General features: G+C 40.5%; 1 long non-coding RNA gene across 1 annotated transcript in view; it reads left to right on the forward strand.

Annotated features, from left to right (window-relative positions):
• Positions 1 to 24,107, forward strand: part of LOC150078645 (uncharacterized) — a 94,157-nt gene extending 70,050 nt beyond the window's left edge. Inside the window, exon 2 of the long non-coding RNA XR_016547592.1 lies at positions 23,967 to 24,107. This is a non-coding gene — a long non-coding RNA (uncharacterized LOC150078645). The remainder of the gene's footprint in view (positions 1 to 23,966) is intronic.

The raw sequence follows: 24,107 nt of genomic DNA on the forward strand, positions 1-24,107 counted from the left end.
TGGCAGGTTGGTTAACCACAGTAATCAGGGTGAGCTACTCCAAGGTCTAGTAAAATTGGGGCGATGGGCTGAGAAATAGCAATTGAAGTTCAACATTGAAAAATTCAAGGTACCGCACATGGGTAGAAGTAACTCCAGAGTAACTTATCAACTGTGTGGTACCACACTCAGGGTAGTGGAGAATGAAGACCTGGGGGTAATTGTGTAGTCAGACATGAAATTCTATGAGCAGTGTAGCCAAGCTGCCAGGACCAATCATGAGGTTTTGTCAATAATATACAGAAACTATTTTTATAGCAGGGATTAGCCCTTTATATAAGGCCATGGTTAGGTCGCATCTTGAGTACTGTATACGGTCTGGAGGCCTCGTTTTAGTAAGTGATGTAGAGCTGTTGGAACGGATGCAGAAAAGAGTAACCGGATTGGTGAAGGGAACAAAAGGGTGCTCTTGCTTATAAAGGCTTCAGATCTGCAATCAGAGTCTTGAGACCAGGCAAGCACGGGGAGATCTGATTGAGGTGTTTAAAGCCTTGGCTGGATTGAGTAAGCTGAATGTTAATGGTATTCTTTTACTTGCTAAGACTACACATATGATGGTACATAATTCAAGTTGAGGAAAGATGGTTGCAGGATAGATGTACGGAAGTTTGCCTTCAGCCAGCGGGTGGCTGATTGTTGGAACAGGCTTCCATCTGTTGTTGTGAAAGTGGATGTGTTGAATAAATTCAAGGGAGAACCAGACAAATTCTTGGAGGGTACGGATGGGTGAACTGTTTCTTTTTTTTTTTCTTGGCTGATGCTTGCATCATTTCCCATTATTACTACTGCTACTATACGGAACGTTGAAAGACTTCACTAATAACATTCTTCAAAAAAGCGCAGTGCCCATTTGAAACCACTCTCGGCTTACTGCAAATCCATACCAGTAACTGACCTCTAGTGCCACGCTGCTCCGATTTGTACAGAAGTTTTATGGGGAACAATAATTTCTTAAAATCGATATCAAAATTATGTTTTGCAACAAATTCTTTTTGTCTACATTATAGCATTGTTTGATCACATTGATCAAACAAGATCACCCCTTGGCGATGTGATTTATATATAATTCCATTCCTGTTATGATGATACTGGGTACTTGTTTGACCACCATGATTTTCCTTGGAACAGAAGTCAAGCTAATAGTATATAATTACTCGTGTAAGCCTCTGATCCCCCCCTTTTGTGAATTGGGGATACATTTGCACATCTCCAGGCCACAGGAACCTCCCTCCCCTGAATCAAGGACGCGCTCATAATCATGGCTAAAGGCTTGCTTACTTCTTTTGCCACCTCCTTTAATATAACTAGACAGAACCCATCCACTCCAAGGTGCTTTTTATAGCTTAGTTTCAACAATTTCTCTTCGACCTTCCTCTCAGTTATCACAAAATCATTCAGTTCCCTGTTAAGGGTTTGTTAAACTTCTGGGCATCCCTCCCCACTTACCTAAAGAATTCTTCATATATGAATAGAATTGCGAAATATCTATTCAGTTTGTCAGCAACCTAAGCAGGGATCATCAACAGTTAAAAGGACCAACGTGATTCAACCTCTTCCATCTACTGTTAATATAATTTAAGATGTCTTTGCTGCTTTTCTTGGTATTCTTTTTCAATGACTTCTCGTAATTGCCTTAGCTTGCCTAACCTCCTTTTTTGACTTGATTACAGGCTTGTTTATATCTACCATAGGCACCTGATACCGTATATGCATCTCATGCGTTTTTCTTCCAGCTACGAGTTTCATTAGTTCATCTGACATCCATTTAGGTCTCAGCCTATAACGGTATTTCTTAGTTGTTATGAAAAGCCTAGTAGCTTCCAAGATTACTTCCCTCAACGCTTCTCATTTAGAATTTGCTGTTGATACATCAGATGGTCCCCCTGCATAGAACTTCAAAACTGTTTGAGACCACTGTAGTCACCCTCATGGAAGCAAAAGCCCTTCCCTTTGATAGCAGTTATGCCTTTCAGCAAATCCCACATGAATATATTATGTTCACTGACACCTAGTGGTTCCTTTTCTGGAGATCTTAATACAGGAAGAGTCACTATTGATAATTCGGTAATCACTCAGGATGAATCCTGAGTGATTACCGAATTACTCAGCACATCCAGAATGACACTGCTACCGTGTAATTGATCAGCCTATATTATCCTGTCAATATCTGGAAACTTAAAGTCCTCTATCATAAAATATTCTGGTTTACTGGTTCTTTCTGTGCCAACAACTGTTGGTTACACTACCTTGGATTCTATGTGCTCCTTAACAAAGGACATCGCTCCTCTTCCATCACCCTGCTATCCTTTTTCCCCCCTTTCTTTACACACTCTATTGAAAATTTGCACCATGTTCCTAATGTACCCCCCAATATCGGCATTTGACTACAACCAATACATCGAATTTTTACTCCTAGCTACTTTTACCACGTTACTCCTAGTATTAGTGTGCAATGCAAGTGTGTGTGTGTCTGTGCCCGTTTATGCACTTATAACCCTAACACAGCCCAAATACAGTGTATGCTTTTACCTAAGGACACCAACGAGCCTTTTATGAAATTTGAGTCTTTCTGTTTATCTTCGGGAGACTTATTAGAATATACAGTATTTTGCATCTTGGGACATGATCAAATCCACTGTTCTTATGCAAATTCAGCTTTAAAAAACAACGGTTGTTTATTAGGCTTCTGAAGGTTCTTAAATCATTCCTAATTTTACCAAAGTGGTAGAACAGAATTTATCAAAATCCGTGCACATTTTTAACTAATATAAAACGTCCAAGAGCGTGAATATTCACATCCTCCTTATTCTAGATTATTAAATAATCTTGTAATATTTGTTTCAATGGTGTAGTGTGCATTGCACTGGAGTCACTGGATTGTTACAGTGACATCTGAGCCAGATCAAAACATGGTAGTAAATATTGCGGTAGAATTAAGAAATGTCGGATTTGATCTCACAAAATTGGACAACTGAAAGTGCAAGGTGTACCTGCACGTCTTTGATAATTTGTTTTGAACAGATAAATCCCTCATTAAACATCAATAATAGCAGCCATTATCTTATGAGATACATTATGAATTGAAGGATTTCCTAAGGAGGTTGTTGTAGGACTTGAGGCGCATCAGCCACTTTGGGTATATTGCGTCCTATATATGTCTGTAATTTGGGGGTATTCTGTGGTGATTTCTGTTTGCTGGACGAAAAACCACGCTATCTTCGCCTGAGACCGAATATGACTCAGTGACGTTGTAAAAAAATACCTTTAAAAATTCTTCACGTCATTTACAGGATTCGAACCCAGGTCTTTTCCACCGGTGTGGGGAGGATGGTGATTGCACGTACACTAACTGTGATACTCACCAGGATACATCAAAAGTCTCGCCATCTTTTATCATAACATAATAAAACATTTTAATTTATTTATGTTTTTGTTCCTTAACATTTGATTACCGATGTACAACACTTCAGCAAATAAAGTTCTTAACTTTTATCATAGGCTGATAAAAGCAGACTACAGAAAATGCCCCGATGGCCTGGTTTTGAAGAGTACAATACACAATAAGACCAAACTGGAAAAGCTTGAAAGAGATCCCAAGGAGATTTCGTGTTTCTAGACTTGGAAACTTAAACTGGAGTCCCTCTCTTAAGGACATCTCTGTGCCAGTAACCACTCTCTAGTGGCTGTTGGAACAAAGATGTTTCAAGGCACATCATTCCTGAAATGGGGCTCCAAGATTCTGGATTCATTCGATGTAATAATTGTCTCTTTGTCCCTACCTTCAAAATTTCTTAACTCCATAAATACAACTTCGTGTGCTGCCCCGCAGACTCTGCACCACGAAAGAACTATGCGTTAGACTAAATTCAGGTCGACATGTAAAATGACCCCTAAATCTGTTCCCTCTTCAATTCCTTAAGTTTCTTACTCCCCACAAAACAGATTGATGTGTTTCAGGCACATCTATCAGCTAGGATAGAGCTCTTAAAATAAATCCTGAATGACTGACATTACCCTGCCACGGGAGCTGAACTTGAAAATCTGCACCCACTAATTTCATTCTCAGCAACATGGACCAGCAGTGCTGAAGAGTAAACATTGGTGCAAAAAGTTAATTCAGGTCATCAGCTTTGGGTTTCAGTGATGTTGCTAATCGACTCCTCTAATGTGGAGGACAACACTGGCCCCCAAATTTTGAATCTACAAAGACAAATCATGTATCCGTTATCACTCGTGCAAATTATATTAACCAGGATTTAATGAGTTAAATTTCGAATGTGACATTAAGATATTATCAGCGTGATGGATAAAAGAATTTCATTATTTATTACTAAGGAAAGTGGTCAAAAAATACAGAAATAAGCATGATTTTTAAATATATGTATTCCTTGATTCTTTTTTACAGAATAAATCGAACGAAGAGACATAAATGACAGATATAATTAAGAAACACGTCACCAAGAAAAACGGAATTCACTCATTAAATAGAGTAACCACTGAATGTTAAACTGCAATCATATTTTGGAGTTTCATTACCAACTTCCAGTTTCATATGCTGTAGAAGTAGGATAATGCGTAACCATAGTAACAGAAATTAACGGAACATGGCCAAACTTCTAGGAGCCCTTTCTGGAGTTCCAGTGTTCCGCGGGACATACTTTGAAAATCACTGCGTGTGAAGAGTTCGAAATCATTGATATCACTATCAGTCACTTTCATCCACTGCAGGATGAAGGCCTCTCCAGCAACTTTCCAGTTCCTTCTGTTTTGAGCACTGGCCATCCATTTACTACCCACAAACTCACGAATTTCATCTATCCATCTCCGCCTTTGTCTTCCAGGTTTTCTTCTAGCTCCTCTTGGGTACCATTCTGTTATTTTCTTAGTCCATCTGTCATCATGTCTTCGAGCTATGTGTCCTGCCCAAGACCATTTTAGTTCTTTAGTTTTGATAAGAATGTCCTTTACTTGAGTTTGCTGCCTAATCCATGTTTTTCTCTTCTTATCTAACAGCCTGATTCCCAGTATAATTCGTTCCATTCTTCGCTATGTAGTTCTCATCTTCTCTTCCATTCTTTTGGTGAGTGCCCAAGTTTTATCTTGGTTCATTATTTTACGTTTCAGACAAACTGGGATATTGCTCTTCATTTTGTGACTATATTTCCTGAATGCTATCCATCCAAAATTTATTCTTCTCTTGACTTCCAGCCATTTATCATTATTACAGCTAATAACTTGTCCCAGATAAGTATATGACTCCACCTTTTCAATTACTGCTCCTTCAATCATTATTTCTCTTTCTGTGGCATACTTGTTCATCATTACTTTTGTTTTAGCCATATTCAACTTTAGTCCAAAATCCTTACTAACTGTGCATAACTGATTAAGATTTTCCTCTAATTCTTTGGGATCGTGGCTTATGACATGACCACAATGTCATCTGCAAATCGTAAATGGTTTAGGTACTCTCCGTTCACATTGACTCCTTTCTGCGACCAATCTAATCTTCTGAAAGCTTCCTCAAGGGCAGCAGTAAACAGCTTCGGAGATATTGTGTCTCCTTGTCGAACTCCTTTCTCGATTTTAAATTTCCTACTGTCTTTGTCTAGCCTAATAAAGGAAGTAGCACTCTCATATATTTTCTTCAAAATCATAATATATGGGGTATCTATGCCTTGTCTTTCCAGTGCCCGAAACATTGCCTTATGCTGTATGGAATCAAATGCCTTTTCATAATCCACAAATGCCAGGCATAATGGTGTTTTATATTCATTTGCTTTCTCCATTAGCTGTGATATTACGTGAAGGTGATCCATAGTTGAGAATCCTGTCATTAAGCCAGCTTGCTTTTTCGGTTTGGGCAAGTAACAAAGAAGTGCATCACGCAAGTGGAATTCTCAACAATCCCTGGAGTTATTTCATGGGTTAGGCCTTCTATGACAACTTCTTATCTGCTAACAGGGTATCGGTCCATCCCGGGTAAGTTATTCGAGCGTAGTATGGAGCCTGACCCGTATTGCACATGAGGAGAAAATGAAACTTGGATTCACGTCCTTCTGAACTGTCCGTTGTACTCACAACCTGATGACTGTGGTTCCAAACTTGTTGGAGAACAATGTAAATATTATAGTTGAGGACCGTGATAATTTTGCTGCACTGCAAACCTACTCAAGAACTGTTTTTGCAATGAGAACTGAGCTAAGGACTTCGGTTTATCCTGGAAATTGACTTCACAACAAGGATCAAATAGAAGAAACGGGCCTGCTTTTAAACTATGAATCCTATGACTGCTAGCCACATTATATCCTTTATGAGTATTTGTCTATTTAAAACTTAGTTTGATGATTGAATTTAATTTAATTATAAATTGTTTTCTTGTTCTCAGAAACTCTGAGCTTTGTACATAAAAAAGAAAAAAAATGCTTCGCAGTGGTATTGTGTTTAATGGTGGAGGTTTCTCCACTGGTACAAAATTTTTATTTATTTTTTTTCTTGTTCCCAGGTCTGGGCAACCTGGGAGTGGGATTGCTGGCACCCACTGATATTGTGCTACTTCCGGTGGGTGCGGTACTTGTGCATTTGGCCACAAACAGAGACAACAGACCCGGGCCCGGCTCCTCTTGCCTAGGGGCGGGCACCAGGCAGCGGCTGCCATTTTATTGGCTGCTCCCTGGTAGCGAAGTGGCCTGACTTATTCGGGCCAGCTTCGTAGAGGTCCTACGCCAAAAAAGATGGACTAGGTGGAGATGGGCTTTTGTCTTGGAGCCACCCTTGATACCAGGACATGCACACGATGCACCAGGAGGTCACATGTAACGTGACATGATATAAATGTATATAGACTTGTACATAAATCTGTAATTTTTGTGTATAAATGAATCTATTTAAAATTGTGTTGAAATAAATGGGGGGAAAAAATGGAAAATGCTCTTTCGGTTGATTCTCATCAAGTATTCTTTCTAATCTGTTAGTAATGACCCAACCCTTGTGAACAACTTGTAGATGTGGGAGGAGCAGCAGTGCGTACGCTTCTTAATTAGACCGAGGTTCGAGCCCGTGACCACCAAATACGGAGGATGTGGAAAGGTCAGGAAATGACCACCGCATATCCCTGGAGCAATATGGCCTTAGCTGCTAATGCTCCTAAAAACCAAATAACAACAACAGCTGATTTAAGTCCTTTGTTTTCCCATAATGCTTGTTCTACTTTTCTTGTCTTAAATCTTATGTCCTCTCTGAGTCTCTTTCTAATGGCTTTGTATAACTCAATTTTGCCCTTGTCAGTGTTTATGTTGCTCTTCATTTGTCGTCTTTGGTTCATCATGACAAGTGTTTCTTGACTAATATTTCTTCTTTGGATTACTTTTTCACCTATAGATTTCTCGACCTTTATCACTTTCAGGAAGTTGTATTCCTCGTTGATATCTTGGTCCTGAGCAGTCTGCAGAAGCTCAAACTTGTTCTTAAGTTCCAGTACATACTGCTTTTTCTCCTCTTCTGTTATCTCAAAGAACTTTGTATTATTTACTCGAGTCAGTTTTTTCCTTTCCTTTCCTACATTAATATCAAGTGTACATCTTACCATTCTGTGATCACTTCCAACATTTACCTTATTCAGGACGGTAACATCATTCACAATATATCTTCTGTTAGTGAGGATGAAGTCGACTTCATTAATTATTAATCTATTTGGGCTCTTCCATGGAAAGGTATCCGAACCTAAAGTACTTCGTACCGTGCATGGGTTGAGATGAAAGAAAATATTTGTTGACATTAGACTTGAATTTCTGTTGGTTTTAATTTTCAGGAAATACCTATGAAGGAAGATTGTTCCAGAAAACGGAAGCTGAAGGGAAATGAGGAAGAAGAAAAGTTGGTTCTGTGAGTTTGAAGCTGGACAGTAAGAGGATGGTGACTGGTTGCAGCGCGTGTTCTGACTGGTTTGGAAGAAATAGGGAGGAATTACAGAAGCCGATTCAGAAAAACAGTGCCCATGGAAGTATCTGTATAAAAGGCATGCAGCAGAACCAGAACATCTATGAGACGGATTGTGGAGAGACTTTGTAAAAGATGGGTTAAATAATTAATCTAACTACCCGCTTTTGAATGGCGTCTAGGAGCATAACAGAAGTTAATGGAACATGCGAGTTGTACAGAGTGAACAGCAGCTTGGAAGAAAAGTAACGCCGAGAGCGAAAGAGAAAACCAAGTTTTTTTAGATGCAGAGGAAGCAATATTTGTAATGTGCTTGTGCCAAGAGAGATTAGAAGAGAGAGTAATCCCCAGTGGAGATATGATCTTGGCCTAGAAATCAGAGTGCCATCGAAGATAAGCGTAGGAGCAGAAGAATCCTTTTTGCGAGATATAAGACAGGAATGAGTTTTACAAGGGTTATCTTTATCCTACTGGAGAATTATTTGGAGATCAGAATTTAAAGAATAGTGAATATTTGACAAATTGAAGATGGGCTAGGTTTCTCCAACTGAAAGATGGAATGCAATGTGCTGTCATCAGCAAAACTAAGAATAAAATTTCTAGTCAATAGAAGGTCTTTAATATACAAGAGGGAAAAATGTGGGAGAAAGAATTGAACTTTGGGGAACCAGATTAGAAGACAGAGAGCCAGTTGCCATCACCTGCAGTGAGTGATCAGAGAGAAAACTGGATACCCAATGACAAAAAACAGTTGGCAGACCATAAGATGGAAGCTTGTTTATATGATATTTATGCCAAACAAGGCTGCCATTTGGACAAGAAGCAAGTTTTCTGCTCTTAGCCTGTTCAAATCTAGTTTGGACTGATTAAAAACTGCTTTACAATTGTTGCGAGCTTTGCTATAAGCAGAAAATGAATCTGACACTTGGAAACAAGCCAATTAGGACTGCAACATTCTTCTCTTGAACAGCCATTTATTGGAAAAGCAAGGTTTAGATAAAGGACGACATTTTAAAGTGGAGTGTGGAATAAATATTTCATATTAAAATATGGTTTATATATCTCAAAAACCGTGTATCTGAGACGTGTTCTACGTTGTCATTCCACCTGCATTCACTCCTTCATTAATAAAAATAAATCACTTCGCTCTCTCTCTCTCTCTCATTAAAATGTCACGTAATTGGTTCCAGTTTGAAAACCGATGGCCCATAGCAACAATGCGCGATCCCAAGATTTTCGAAAAGGGACAGGGGGATAAAACAGTGTTCTGAGGAATCATTAAGCTTTAATTATTACGTAGCGGTAAAAAAATCCATATTATTTTGACCATAATGAGCGCTATATCCCCTTCAGCTCCTACTCGGGACCGCCCCTGCCTAAAGCGCTCCCATTTTTGTTTACTCAGCGTTTCCTGGATCAGTATTTTGTTGAGTTCTCACGTATGACGCATGTTCTTCTTGAGTCCACATACTTTTTGCAATTAAAAAAGAAGAAAGTCGGAGTTTTTGTGCTAATTAATTTGTCCCACGTGACTTTTAGTGATGCTTTGATTTATAGAAAAATAAGGGCAGTCAAATATTCACTTGTCATACAATACTTCCCATAAAGAGAGGTATGAAAGCGATTTCTGAGGGGTCGTTGGTTTACATTTTGTGTACTTATTTGCAACTCAGGGAGGATGCGGTACAGACGGTCTGATTTGAGAAAAACAGAATTCTGCGCATCAGTAAACCTGCTATGAACAACAGACTGTTGGATAAGAAGAGAAACTCGTGGATTAGGAAGAAAACTCAAGTAAAGGACATCCTTATCAAAACTAAAGAACTAAAATGGTCTTGGGCAGGACACATAGCTCGAAGACGTGATGACAGATGGACTCAGAGAATAACAGAATGGTACCTAAGAGGAGTTAAAAGAAAACATGGAAGACAACGGAGATCGACAGAGAGAGAAATTCACGAGTTCGTGGGCAGTAAATGGATGGCCATTGCACAAAACAGAAGGAACTGGAAAGTTGATGGAGAGGCCCTCATCCTGCAGCGGATTGAAAATGGCTGATGATGATTCACATTTAAAAATATAATAAAATGTTAAAATTGCTAGCGTTGAAAAAATATTCTCTGGAAGTGCGGATTTTTAGAGATTTATGGAAACGTCGTGGCAGAACTCATCGTCCTGGATGACACAGATCGGAAGAAGAAATTTGAGCCATCTGGAGTAGCGAAGGGGGAAAAAAAGGTATCTTTTCACACATATGCGTGGTCTCCATCCGGGGAATGTTTCATCTAAGGTTACCACAGGTCCAGCAACATAAAGATTTCTCAACAAACTTTGGTCGTTGAAATATTTGAATTGGCCACCTCCATGGCAAATTATCTATGAAGAACTTCCCAGGACGTTTTTTTTTTTTTTTTTTTTTTTTTTTTTTTTACAATTCAGGACGAAAGATGCCATATATATCTGAACGTGAACACTCAGATTCTGTAGCTTCTTCAATTTGATTTGTCTCTACAATATTTCATCTTATAGAATTCGTTTAAATACAATTGCATGATTGTATTTTCATGCTCATTGAAATTGCACGGGCAAACATTTTATGTTGCATCCGGCCAACATGCTGGAATGATGCTTCTAAAGATATACGAACATAATTCTGAAAAAGTTATTTTTATGAATTTGGCCACGCTTCACTTAAATCCCATGTTTGAAATCGGGAGTTTGAAATCTGTGGTTTGATCTTTCAGACTGAAAGATCAAACCACAGATTTTTGTCAGTAAAATCAGTGAGCGAGGATGTCGAAATCATGGACAGCGCCTCACAGACATTTGACTTGACCATAGTTCAAGCCCATGCGACTGCTAATACAGTAACGTTCATGTATACTCCTGACTATGTGGCTGTCCAAAGAAAACAGAAAATTTCGGTTATTCCATGTTTGGAGAATGACTCCTTGACCAAAATTAACTCGAGTGCAGTGATTGGTTACATCCCTGTTTACATCGATGTTTTTGCTCAAAATTACATTTGATAATTTTTAAATTCGTCTCGAATATTTCGACCTCTCGTTGGTTGATCGCGCTGTGTTTCTCGAATTACAGTTCATTCACTTTTAGGGCATCAAATATGCTGAGCACGTGCAGATGTATTCCTCCGAAGCAGTTTGTCCTAACTACTCCAAAGCCCTCTGGCGTTATTAAGAAATCGAAGATGGAGATTATTAATTTGTTCCTATCATCTCAGCGTTGCCTCTCGTTAAAAAAGAACGCTTTGTTGAACTTAAGAAGTGGTCGTATTACTTTTCCCGAAGTACGAACGCACGTCTCAAGACATGGAAATGACATTTGACTCCGTTTGAATCTTAAAGGTCAACGTTCTAAGCGGAGTCTCCGACAGCCGCTAAGGTGCGAGACGCGAATGCCTCACACGTAGGTAGCCATGATATTTGGTCGCGTTTATTGGCCGTGGAGATGGGGGGAGCTTTTCTTTCACGCGCCATTTCGGTCTTGGAGTATTAGGGCACCGCCGGATGAATATTATAAACATTCCTCTCTCTCTCTTCTGCATCCCCTCCATTTTACTTTCCGTATGACCCTTCCAATCCATGAAGCGCTGTGATTGGTTGTTTCGGTGACGCGAGATTCTCAGAATGTTTTCAGTTGGAAGTTGGCAGACTGTGAATACAATTCTGTAACTGAAGACTCCACGAGACACCTATGGTTAATTTTTCTGTGTTCACAGCTGTGTGTGATATAACACCTGATTTTGAAACACTCCATCACACGATTCTGGTGTGACAAAACAAGTCCGATGACTGATTTGATTGAACTTTTCCAGAACCCCCCCCCCCCTCAAGTTTATCAAAAGAAAATGATAAACATTTTTTTTATAAAACCCCAAACACGAAAGGCATTAGAACCTATAGTACTTTAGTACGGTGCATGGGTTGAAGGTTGAGAAGATATTTGTTGACATTAAACTTGAACTTCTGTAGACTGCAATTTTCAGATAATGCGTGTGAAGGAAAGTTGTTCCAATAAATGAAGGTTGGGTGAATAAATGAGGAAGATGAAAAGTTGGTTCTGAGAGTTTGAAGTTGGACAGTAAAAGGATGTTGACTGGTTGCGGCACGTTCGGATTCCTTTGGAAGAGAGAGAGTGGGAATAATAGAAGCTAATTCAGAAGAAGAGTGCCCATGGAAGGATGAAAAGGCATGCAGCAGAAACAGAACATTATGAGACAACGAGTGGAGAGACTCTGTTAAAGATGAGTCATTAATTAACATAACTGCCCTCTTCTGAATGGAATCAAGAAGCCTGGGAGAGGTTTTGGGGGCACCACCCCAGTTGTGGGAACAATGTTCCATGGTAGGGCTGATTTCAGATTCAGTGAACAGCTGTTTGGAAGAAAAGTAACGCCGAGAGCGAAAGAGAAAACCAAGTTTTTTAGATGCAGAGGAAGCAATATTTGTAATGTGCTTGTGCCAAGAGAGATTAGAAATCAGGGTAATCCCCAAAAGAGATATATCATCTTGCATAGAAATTGGAGTGTCACCAAAGATAAGCATAGGAGCAGAAGAATCCTTTTTGCGAGATATAAGACAAGACTGAGTTTTAGAAGGGTTGAAATCAACTAAGTTGTCTTTGCCCCACTGGCGAATTACCTGGAGATCGGCATTTAAGGAATTGGTAGCAGATTTTCGAGAAGTTGAAGCTGATTGAGCAGGACAAGGTTTCTCAAAATGGAAAGTGGAATGCAATGTGCTATCATCGGCAAAATTATGGATAGGATTTCCAGTCAATGGAAGAAGGTCATTAATTTACAAGAGGAAAAGAGTGGGGGAAGAACTGAACCTTGGGGGACACCGGCATTAGTGGAGAAGTTAGAAGACAGAGAGCCATCTACCATCACCCTCAGTGAGCGATCAGAGAGAAAACTGGATAACCAATTACTAAAAACAGTTGGCAAACCATAAGATGGAAGCTTGTTTAGAAGACCTTTATGCCAAACACGATCGAAAGCCTTTGAGATGTCAAGAGCAACTGCTTGAGTTTCACCGAATTTTCCATTGAATTTGTCCATAAATGGGTAACATTACCAAAATAGGCAAAAAATGTGAATTATTGTGATGTAATAATAAAACAGACGATCTGAAAGTTTTCTGGAGTTATAACTGAAGACTGTTTGAATTTTGTGTTGTTTGGCTGCTGTGTAGAGCATTTAAATTCTGCAACCCAAGTGATTTATGGTTGTCTTTTGTAGAAACCACGCGTGCAACTGAAACTGAGTGCATCATATCTGTAAAATGCGTTCCGTTATAAGCGTTCCGTTTTTTGCTGGATGAAAAGCCGTAGTTTCCGGGAGAAAACGCATCCCAGACAAGACATTGAACCTTTAATCAGCCTATAAAGAACATATGACTTTGCCATCACTCTAAAGCAGAATGATATCCTTAGCATTAAAAATTATTAAAAATTAAAATTAAGAATTCGTTCGCGATTAACCATCGATTTTTCGAACTGCGCGTGCCTATCCCCGATGAAAATATTTTCGCTAATGTTATTATTTTGAAGACTTACAAATAAATAATCTTTATTCCCATCAAGGCAAGTTGCCAGGCCTTCACAAATACACTTTTAGAGCCATTGTGAACAGAGAGAACGTGTGAATCACCACCTATTGGTGTTAGAATGCCTCTGTTCACACAATTATGGGGCCCAAATAGCGGGGGACCTTGTCATATGAAGTAAGTGATGTCTTTAATTTGGTTGCTGGCAAATAGATGGAAGTTCTTGAATTCTCTTCAGCTTTTGATTATGCAGGAACTTTTTTTTAATCCCACAGTACACTTTATCCTGATGTATTCCGCGTTTCAAATTGAACCTGCTTCCACATATGAGTACGCTCCCTCGTCCTAGAGGGTGGAGAAGGTGTTGCCCCACTACACAACAGAGAACACCCGAGGCTATTATGCGCATTTTCTTCCCCAGCGGATTAAGATCATGTTCGAAGAGTATTTTCAGGATATTTTGGCTGCCCTCAATTATTTTTTCTAAAATTGCACAATCAGAATTCGATCCTCATCTGGAATAATCTGAGAAGAGTTCGCATTCGTGATTTAAAATAACAGATTGTACGTGCGTGCATTTAGTTCTGACGAGTGTGTTTTTGAGATTTGGATTATTTGAAGAAGTTTCCTCAGAAGGAAGGGAAACTCGCGCGTGGCTCGTGGTCAATCAGGAAGAGCTACTTTATTACCATCCAAAAGGGAACGTAATCTCATTGAAAACTGAAGCGGGACACGGAATTGCAAACGTGCGGTCTCGTTTACTTCGTTCCTTCACCCCACTGTGGGTCTCTTTATGCTAACAACGCCAAGAAAGTGCGGAAGATCTATTTAAATGTCGAAGGGTCAAAGTCTGCCGAGAGAAACCCATTCTAGTGAGATCCTTCTCTCTCGCGAGGCGGAAGGACCTCCGATCACGCCTTTCAAAGCGACCTCTCCGTCACCTGCCCAATCGCCACTCGGGCGGAACTTTTAGAATTCGCATCATTCTTGGCAGCTCCTCGCGCTGTCCCGTCCGCTAGCGGGAGCGGAGAAAGTGATCCGTACTGTTTTATGGTCAGAAAGACATTTTCTTGCGCGTACAGTGAACGCTGAAAGGCGATCCTGCCGTCCACGTAGCGTTTCAGCGCTGTCTCTCCGCAGCAGTGTTCGCCGGACCTTCGACTGCGGGTTCAACCATGCGGACGGTTTTTATTGTGCTCGCCACGTGATTTTGCAACACCCCTATTTATACGTCGGAAGCAGATCTGAGAGGCAGTGAAAGCTTGGGATGCGAGAAAGCATTTTGGATAATGGCCTTCTCGGCAGAACCTGCCACAGAGACATACCGAGGGACCTTCTCTTGCCCCTCCCCCCCCTCGAAGATAAGGCGGAAATTATACGCGAAATGTCGATGCACGAAAAGGAGAAAACTGCGCATCGCTAGAATTTCGGTAACGAAGATTTCACCATCGAATAAGATCAATGAGAGTGGACAATAACACTCTTTGGGGAACTGAACGTGTGCACTGCAAAGTGCAAATTCCAGTAATCAAGTACAGAACCCAATTGTGCAATCAACGTAGAATTGATGAGATTCCTTGATCAGATTCCTAAACTAGTCTTTGAGTAGAGGATTTCTTGGTTGTAGGATTTCTTAACGACTCCTCGATGATGCGATTCCTTAATTATAGGATTTCTTTAGTGTTCTTTGATTATAGGATTTCTTACAATTCCTTGATGATACCATTCCTTAAGTATAGATTTAATAGCATCCTTGATTATAAGATTTCTTAATTTTAGGATTTCTTAGGATGCTTCATTACAGGATTTCTTAGCGTTCATTTAATGTAAAATTTCGTAGGTTCCTTGATTATGGATTCCTTAATTGTAGGATTTCTTAGCTTTCCTTGGATACTCCCAACTTATTAAAAATAAAATTAGACAGTTGCTGGATCTTATGCAATTTTAAATGTTTACCAATCCCCGAATTAGACAAAAGACAAATCTGTTTCTTACCAAAAAGCAAAGACCGATAAATTAAATAATATTACATTCTTGATAACGTTTCGGATCCAACTGTGGATGTCTTTTATCGAGACAAAGTTCAAGTACGTTTCATATTCTTATTTTAACCATTACTTGAGCAAATCGTATCAAAATATGAATGAAGAACAGATATAAGACTTAATTGTACCGATCTACTTGGTCAACTTTTCAGTCTCCAAGGAGCTCTGATCTACGATTGTGCCAGTATTAAAATCAAGCTGATCGCGATATTTCCAATATTACAAACGCGTCCATGACACTTACATTTGTAGTGAAGAGCACATATCTCTGCTGGAAATTCCCATGACTTTAATCTCTCTTGGCGCAACCACATTACAAATCGCAAATCCTCCCTACCATGGAATATTGTTCCATCTGAGGGGGTGCCCCTAAAACTCCTCTCAGGCTTCTAGATTATATTCAGAAGAGGGCAGTTAGGTTAATTAATGACTCATCTCTAACAGAGTTTCTCCACTCTGTCTCATAGACGTTCTGTTTCTGCTGCATTGCTTTTCTACAGATGGGCACTATTCTTTGGAATTGTCTTCTCCACAACCAATCAGCACCCTTCTACAATCCAACTTGAAACTAAGCTCATTGGACCAACTTTTATTCTTCTAAATTAATCCCTTCAGATTCTATTTCCTGAAAATTGGAATCTGCAGAAGTTCAAATCTAATGTCAACAAATATCTTCTTTCATCTTCCCAACCTTCATCGACGCATGGTACCAAGTGCTAGAAAGATAAAAATTATAAAAAACAAAATTGATAAGATTCCTTAATGATTCTTTGACGATAGGATTCCTTGGTTGTAGGATTTCTTACAATCATTTCAAGGACTACTTGATTACAGAATTTCTTACTGAGTCCTCGATGATGTGATTCCTTAATTATAGATCTCTTAGCGTCCTTGAATATAATCGAATAATGGACTTCAAAAAACTTGTTTTTAAAAATACTAAAAGAATTGTAAAAGTAAATTATTACGCTCATAAACAAAATATATACAGTGGTGCTCAAAAAATTGCATCACTTGCAAAATGTATTGAACTTCTGTGAAATATGCAATATATCATATATACTTTGTAATAACGTTACCCTATTGCGTCATCCATTTCAGCAAGCTCTCTATTGGGAGGATTAAATAATTAATAGATTAGTTTTTAATTAAAATTATAAAGAAATTCCACTCTGTTAAAACTATCTTGTAAGAATATGGACATTGAGTTGACTGTTTCTGTATTTCAGCATCTTAAAATACAACCATTGACTGTTCATGACTTCCGACTGGTTCTGTGAGCTTTCCGTATTCACGTGAGCCCCAGGGAGGGGAGGGGAGGAGAGAGAGAGGGTGCAGGATTTATTTCACGACTGAAGGCAGAATTCATTTCTTCGCCCATCTTCTGCTACACGTCAGTCAATACCGAGTATGAATATTCTCTCATTTCTCTGCGGGACCAGTCCGATGGCTGTCCTACTGCCGATCCTTTGTCATATTCAGCCCTCCCCTTTCCCCCGCGTAGCCCTGATGACCAGGTCATGGCGGATGACGAAGCGCTCCCCAAGATTTATGGGTGTGTCAGTTACTGAGTTGCTCGGTCGATTGAAGCCAAGGTTCGAAGTCCAGAGCTGCAGCTTGCCGGAGCTCCGAAGTGAAATTGATGACCCTTTTAGACTGAGTGGCCCGACTTTAAATAACAAAATGTTCGTCGTCGTCAGGCAAATGTCGAGATCGCGACATCACGGGGAAATTACCTTTCGGACTTCTGCTGGCATTCCGCTTTTCCAGCGTTATTCGGGCGACACCCGGAGGAGGAGAAGAAAAGTCTCGAGCGCTTCGGATGGTGGCGTTTCAATCTACAATGGCGCTTTTGGGGGGGGGGGAACGGCTTTCACTTGAGGTGCACGAGGTGAGAAATCGCGTTGTCAAAAGTCGCACGGGGTGTCGCGAGGGTCGGCGGACCTCGGAAGGATACGGAATTCTGCTCGGTGTGTTTCTCGATCGAGACACCAATTAGAATACCCTTGAGAGTGCTCAGAACTCTCTACGACAGCTCTTTCTCTGCCCATATTACGAGGAGCAAAGATCTAACCTCAAGAACTCGGTACTTCCACTTGAAGAAAATTTAGCTAATCCACTTGACCATTCAAGAAACTTCAAATCTGCACGTCAAGAATTTACTTCAGAAGTTTGCAAAAGAAGAAAGCATTCAAGTATTTAATACCACTGAAAAATCTGTTCATTCTCCTAGATAAATCAATGGACATGATCCCTGTTGAGCTCTGCATATAATACTCCTAAGTTTCCAGTTTTATCTTCAAATGAATACATCCATTTACTTATGTGGCATTTTCTGCTTCCAGAAGTCCAGAAATATGGGCACTTATGTACTTTTTTTTGACACTGTTGTTATTTTTTCTGCTGGTACCCACGTTGCGAGTACGAAATTTGCTGGCACCTACTGGTATAGCACTTCCTCCAGTAGGTGCTGGTTCTGCCTTAGTGGCCCACCTTCTGGTTGTTATGGACACATTTAGTTGTTAGTTGTGGCTCACCTCCCCGTGGTGCTGAAGGGCACTGGGCAGGCTTTACAGGTGATCGCCTTCCTTCAGATTCAACTGAAGAACACAGAAACACACCATCTGCACAAACTTCACCCATATTCGACACATTGCACACTTCTGACCGTTTCACAGAGTTCTGTATCATTACAAAGAATCTTGGTGGGGTTCAACTGACTTTAGCATCCTTGGAAGAGAGAAGAGGTCTAAGTCTAATAAGTGAATCTGCAGCATCACTTAAAATTGGTACGCGGTGGAGACAGAGGAAGGATTCAGACCAGGATATTGTGTATCGGATGTACTTGAGGGGGGAGGATATCAGATGTTATCCTCGTTTTGAGGGGGTGATCTTGAAAACGCATTCGATAGAGAGCCTTAAGCACTATCTGTTGGACGCCAATAAAATGAACGCAGTCCCTAACTATATGTAGATACAGGCTAATCGAAGCAAGTCACAAGTTGCCTCGATATTGCACTACAAATGAACATGAAAAGAACCTCCAAATGGCTGGCCAGATAATAGCATGCATTACAGATACATAGCAAACAACTTCTCCTTGGGAAGCGTTCTCTTTATGTCGAGTGCAAAACCGAGATGCCTCTTGGTGATGCTTAGCAAACCAGGTTTGCTTTTAAAACTACGCACACAGATGAGAGTTTTTGCCAACTGAAACTACAGCTCTGAAATAAGATTTATAGATTTTATTGAAGACATTCTTTGGTGTTCCTGAATGTTTTTAACCTTCCAACCAGTTTGAAGTGAATGGGCATCCTTCCCACCTCAACATGAGGGATGGTTCATTTGTGGAAGAGGCCACGTATTATATCATGATGATGGCATGCTGCAATGCTGAGGAAACCTTCGTTCCAATGATTGAAACTTAATTCATGATTTATAGAAAACTGTACGTTCACAGTTAATTCTTTTTTAAGTTCTTCTGACCACATAACCACACCTATTATTCAAAACCCTGCAATTCACCACATTTATCGTACCTAATACCTATAATTCATAACCAATCATTGACAAATACCTATTTCAGGTATTTGCCAATTCGCGTGTAGTCAGTAAATGTTCAAAGTCCTCTTAGGTCCTCGTGGTAGGATCGTTGTCCTCCCACACCGGATGGAAAAGACCCGAGTTCAAGCCACGTCGATGACGGGAAGAATTTTTATGGGTTTTTCACACGTGGCTGAGTTAGTCGGTCTCATGCGAGGGTACATAGTTTTTTCTCCCGGAAACTCGGTTTTTTCTTCCATCAAACAGAAAACAGATCTCAGAACACACGCAATTTGCAGACAGCATACACGAGCAATTTTTTTCTTTTATAGAAGCTTGTAACCACAAGCTTCTACAAAACTTCTATACAAGTTTCTTATTCCAACCTCCCCTTTTATGGGGAGGTTGGAATAATACTTCGCTGTCACAGTACAGCTCGCTTGAAGGTAATTTGTTAGAATAACATCATGCTGATCCCAAAAAGCTGACACCATCACCATGCAAGCACTTGTTTGCACCTTTGCTTTTTTTGGGGGTGCATTGCATTCATTGTTTTTACCTTTGTTTAGTTTCGGGATCGTAGTGATGGAGCCAAACTTCAACCATGGTGACCAGCCGTTAAAAAAAATCCTCTTGCTTTTCCTGGCACAACAACATTTCGTGTGCACATTATGCCCTTTCCTTCTTCTTGTAAGGGATCAAAAGTCTGGGAATCCGTCTAGTAGACACTTTACTCATGTGCAACTGTTGATGGATGATGTTCTCCACAGACCCTCCAGAAATTTGAAGCTCAGCAGCTAGTTGTTTGACGCTAATACGGCGATCTTCCCAACCTCTCATCTTTTACAACAGTTGCTGGGCATCCTGGGATTTCTTCATCATGCCCTAAGGTTCTTCCACATTTTAATTGTTAATACCAATGTGCAAAACACTGTAGCCTGGGTAGTCTTCTCCATTAACAGCAACCATTTCTTCGTGGATTGTTTGGGTGTTTTCCTTGCAGAAAGTGGAACCGAATTACTGATCTGGATTCCACTTTATCCATTGTCACACTTCATTCAGCGTCGCAAAGATTAAAAATGAATTGTCAGATCGAATCCAAAATTTGTGTGGTTGCTATAGAGATTTTAAGGTATCAAAAACAATTCTTCTATCAGAACCTTTTTTTTGAACCCTCCCTCGCATATAATAAGGAATCTGTCGTTTTCTCTCAGAAAAAACAACATAACTTGTAAGTGTAGAACCATAACACAGGTACTCACTAATATGGTGTTAGGCCATCTTTTTCTTTTAAAAATCTTATATTCTTCTTGGAATAGAGATTAAAATCAATTCAAATCAAAACATGGAACAGGTTAAAATCAACTGGAATTATCTTAAGAGGATAATTCTTCATGGACGAGCGTTTCAAGTTCCTTGAGCGATTAAAATGGATGAAACCAACTTATTCTCCTCTCCAAATATGCCCACACTGGCTCAATAAGTATGGTGATGTTGCTGCCCAAGGGGCTTAACCTCAGTTCTTCCTTAAACCAAGATCTGGTTATATATGCATTAGAGCATTATCATCTTGAAACATGGCATTGTTTGTGGAAAACAATTGTTGCATCCTGGAATGAACCTCTTCACTCAGAATATCAAGGGATTTATGAACATGCAGTAATTCGCCGTTCAGGTGGTCATAGGACCTAAAGAATTTTCTTACCTACAATCCTTCTGCAATAGGCAAGGACACTTTGTAGTGACAATTTGAAGTGTCTTCAGAAACGTGTGAAATCACTCACTGATGTGAGGGGAGTTTAGACTCGGAAGTCTAATGAGTTCACAGCCTGTCCCACAATTACTGCCTAGAACCTGGAAGTAACGGGGTCAGGGACTGAGCCATGTAAGGGAATATTCTCACTCTTATCCCAAGACTATGGACTATGACAGGTGGACGTGTTTTTGTAAAGGGCCTCTCCTAGAACATCATTCAACTCTGCCTCGTATCTCTGCGAAGAATAGTACCACCGCAAAAGGGCCAGATATGCGAGTAGTGTAGCTTTGTGTGAGTGGTGTGTGTGTGTGTTGGCCACTTGTCTACCCAGAAGCATCAATCAGCTGGAAAGAGGATTCTGGGTACTAGTTCACACCACGGGAAGGTGGACGAGTCCCAATATAGCTCATACTGTTTGAATTCGAGACTCTTTAACCACCCGATGGAGCAGCGAAAAGGTTGGCCAGATTCCTCCAGAGGAAGCGAAAGAAAAAGAAGAAAATGAGACTCCTTGTGGCCAATCCAGGAGGAGAAAAAAATTGATTGCCAAATTGGTGGAGCGTTTCTTAAACTAAAATTTCTTATAAGTTAGTAAAAGATTATTTTCGTTTTCATATCACTCGGCCTCAAATGAACTCTGTGGTTACTCGAGGTGAACTTTCAAATAGCAAAACTCTTGTAAATGAAGCACGCACACACACGCAGAAAGCTCTTCTGTTTTTATAGCGTGCTAATTAACCATATTAACAAACCACTCCAATGATCTGGACTAGGACTTTCTATCATCCACAATAACAACGCGAAGTTGAAAGGCACGAAAACTCTAAGCACCAGCAGAATTACCTTTCGCTATTGCTTAGAAGGAAAGCGCCTTCTGCAGAAATACAGCAGAAGGTACTTTCCTCCCTCTAATCCAAAAATGCACTCATAATCTCGAAGATATACAGAAGGAAAGAGAAAAAAATGCCTTACTTTGAGCTGACAAATGGCAACGTCCTTCGAAGCACGATTACGAATGCACAAAGAAAGGGGGGAGGGTTCCAATGCTTTCCGCTGAATGTAGGAAATCCTAAACCCTCCCTCTCTCCCTCCCGATATCACCAAAACACTCGGAAATATTTCTGCAACACAACTTTCACCGATGTCATCAATGGTCAGAGTTATTCGTTAATACGCAACAAAGTTCAGATGGAAATTAAAGAAAGGCAACCTTCATCTTCAAGAACTACCTTTCCTCAGTACCTCGGAGTATCTCTGAAGACAGTTTTAGCCACGTGCATCGATAATCTCGTTAAAATGTCCAAGTCTTCCCAGAATGCCATCTTGAAGCTACTGTATCTACTTTAGTATTAAATTCGGTTTGTAGAAGAATCTGGAAAGATGGGTAATATGAAAAGCACGTGACTTGACACCTGGAACGAAGAAACAATGCTTGGTGGGGACTGTTAAGACCACAAGCGAGAATACTTAAAAATAAACTCCCAACTTCCCCAATGTGGTCCCAACCGAGAGCTTAAACAGATGATCTTGAATGCAATGAAATGGCCAAGAAATAGGAACCTTTCTATTAAGACAGTCACAATCAGAAGAAATGCAAGTAGATGCAAAGAAAACTGTGACGTGGAGGGGGGGGGATGACGCGTTGTCTCGTTCAGTATTAGGACTGCAGTATTCTGAAGCCAGAATGGGGGAAACGCGTGATCTCTCAGACTTTGAAGGTTTTATCGTTGGTTGCTGATATCCTGATAGAAGCCTGCACTTCCAGCAGGAGCCAGACGTACTCTAAGCAGAACTGTACCATACGTAGGTAATTGAAGAAACTAGGCATTGGCAGTCTCCTCGGAAGACACTTATTTCTGAGAAAAACAGAACAATTCGCTTGCAATGGGGTCGATAATATTATGAGTGGACCGTTGAACAGTGGGGACCTGATTCGATACAAAATGAAGGTTCTCATTTTTTAGCAGGTGTGTGGATTACGATTGGTTGATTCCCTTGATTGATTGGTTGGCTTTCGGGAGTAATGTGTTGGTTGATTGATTCTTGAATCAATCAACCAATTGATTCTTGACTCAATCAACCAATTGATTCTTGACTCAATCAACCAATTGAATTGGTTGAGTCTCTCACGACCAATTTTCCGGATTCATTTGATCTTTAATGGGTGTTATATCTGCGCATTGTGTGCGTGTGCTTGGCTGAAACCCCTACTCCTTACTCCTCAGATTGGCCAACTACAATCCCCTCCGAAAAGGTCTTTAAGAAATTCTTTGGAAGGAAGACCATTAATCCCAGACGCTGCTGACCCACCCCTGTCGAGGTGTTTGTGCTTTCGGGAGTAATGGGGGAGGACGCCTCTTCACACCTGGTGCAGATGCTTGTTTCGCCACTCCCTCGTTATCTCCGCCATGTAGCGGCGGCCCGACATATCTGTCGCCATTGTGTGACCACGCGCGGCCTCTCTCTCTCTCTCTCTCTCTCGAGGCCCCCCTTCCTGATGGAAAGTGATAAGGCTTGACACGTCTGTTACGATGGACGGACGGGCCGTGCTCTGACCACTGCCCGCAGTCGGTGCGTGTAACTTGTCTCATGAATGTCGGAAACAGTGCGCAGCCAAGCAACCCCATTACGAGCTGACACTGAATGATGGTCGCGCAACACACATCCCAATTCTGCTCTTCCTTAGCGGTGTGTGTGTGTGACATATGCACGCGCGCCGCCACAGCTCTCAGCCGAGATGAGAGAACGGAGATGGAAGAAAAGATTTTCCACTGGCGGAGGTTGGTTTTCGAGGTGGGGGAGGGGGTCGAAGGGGGTTGGCAACACTCTATCGACCACCTTTGAACTCAGCAGCGAGATGTTTAACAAGTTCTCTGGCAAACGTTTCCAAAGTCGCCGATAGACAGAAAAGATAAGACAGTACCATTCACAATGAGGGGTTAAACCCACTGGGGGGAAGGGGTGTATTACTTATTTGTGAGATAACATTTAAATTGAAATCCTTAACTAACTCAGTAAGGTTAGAATTTAATCCCTCCTGGAAAACTGATTAAGTTTCGAATTTTCTTTCTTTCTTTCTAGGAGGAGCGAAAGAAGACGACAGTCATCTGAAGTAGAGGGATGTGTCCAGGAGTGACAGCCCGATAACCTCTGCAAATTACCAGATTTTGCTGTAACTTTTTAGCGTGTAGTACAGTTATAAATAAAATTCTATCACGTGAT

The sequence above is a fragment of the Mastigoproctus giganteus genome, chromosome 10 (genome assembly GCF_048544385.1).
Source record: "Mastigoproctus giganteus isolate SK-2022 chromosome 10, ASM4854438v1, whole genome shotgun sequence".
Classification (NCBI taxonomy): Eukaryota; Metazoa; Arthropoda; class Arachnida; order Uropygi; family Thelyphonidae; genus Mastigoproctus; species Mastigoproctus giganteus.